At 45.7% G+C, this 1,483-nt stretch overlaps 1 pseudogene; it reads left to right on the top strand.

The window, feature by feature from the left end:
* Positions 1 to 346: 346 nt before the first annotated feature.
* LOC136127566 (pre-mRNA-splicing regulator WTAP-like) lies at positions 347 to 1,074 on the top strand (annotated as a pseudogene).
* Positions 1,075 to 1,483: the final 409 nt, after the last annotated feature.

Here is a 1,483-nt window from a genome sequence, read left to right as displayed (position 1 = left end):
CCATGGCATAGTAATTTTACAGGGAGTTAATGGATCTTGCTGGAAAAAAGAGGGAAAGGGCCCTTTAGAGGACAGGAAGATCATTCATGTAAGTGCTGAGCTGGGGAAGAAAGACTGGCCTTTGCAAGCTGTTGACCACAACCTAAAATATGAATGATCCTCCCTCAGTGCCATTTTGTGGCAGCGAGACCTGCAAATAAAGGGGAGAGCCGGGGCTGTGGCGGGAGGAGGAGCGCGGGGGCCGGCGGCAGCGGGGTCGGGCGGCCGGGGCAGCGAGCGGGTAGCGCGGGGTCAGCCTATGTGACTGGGCGGCGCCGGCGCGGCCTTCGTCAGGAGAGGATTCAAGATGACCAACGAGGAACCTCTTCCAAAAAAGGTTCGACTGAGTGAAACAGACTCCAAAGTATGGCACGGGATGAATTAATTCTCAGGTGGAAACAATATGAAGCATATGTGCAAGCTTTGGAGGGCAAGTACACAGATCTTAACTCTAATGATGTAACTGGCTTAAGGGAATCTGAAGAAAAACGAAAGCAGCAACAGCAAGAGTCTGCACGCAGGGAAAACATTCTTGTAACGCGACTAGCGACCAAGGAGCAAGAGCTGCAAGAGTGTACTTCTCAAATCCAGTACCTCAAGCAAGTCCAGTGCCTAGCATTGCCCAACTGAGATCAACAATGGTAGACCCAGCGATCAACTTGTTTTTCCTAAAAATGAAAGGTGAACTGGAACAGACTAAAGGCAAACTGGAACAAGCCCAAAATGAACTGAGGGCCTGGAAGTTTACGCCTGATAGGTAAACAAACCATACTCCCCAGTCAAGACTTCCTTGACAGTCCCCACTACAAGAAAGCTGTGGTGGGACAGCCAAGTACTCGTTTCCACACCAAGACTCAGACTTTTTGAGCCAAAAAGCCACATTCTTATACTATCCAGCTTGTAATGGTTAATGCAAAACTTACCAGATGAACCTTGCGTTTCAGCTTTTTTCTCTTCCCCTCCCCTTGCTTCAGAGGCCTGATGGCATCGGACTATTCCGAAGAAGTGGCCACCTCCGAAAAATTCCCCTTCTAGGACATGTAGACACTTGAGAAGTGTTTCTGTTTGAAGAAAACAGAGGGAGAAACAGAAGTCTTAAGTCTGTGGCACACTGTGTCTTCAGACAGTTTGGAGGAATGAAAACCTAGAGATTTAAAATCATGAACTTGAACATGTAAAATTCCAGTAAATGTAAAGATGGAATATGCATCGCTCTTAACCTTGAGCACAGTGACTTAGAGACACTGTGTATCAGTTTTGCCAATAAGACTGCAGACTTCATGATTGTTGTTGAACTTCTGGGTCAAACTCAAATGAGGTGAATTTTGCCTTTAAAGGATTTATTTGCTAAGAACCAACTTAATAGTCATGAGAGAATCAAATAATAGATGTCAGTACAAGTAGTTCATATATTTAACCATTTAGTTTGGGGCTCCATATTACT

This window comes from Phocoena phocoena, chromosome 8, assembly GCF_963924675.1.
Source record: "Phocoena phocoena chromosome 8, mPhoPho1.1, whole genome shotgun sequence".
Classification (NCBI taxonomy): Eukaryota; Metazoa; Chordata; class Mammalia; order Artiodactyla; family Phocoenidae; genus Phocoena; species Phocoena phocoena.
The sequence above is the reverse complement of the archived record's forward strand: the minus strand, read 5'-3'. Positions and strand labels throughout refer to the sequence as shown.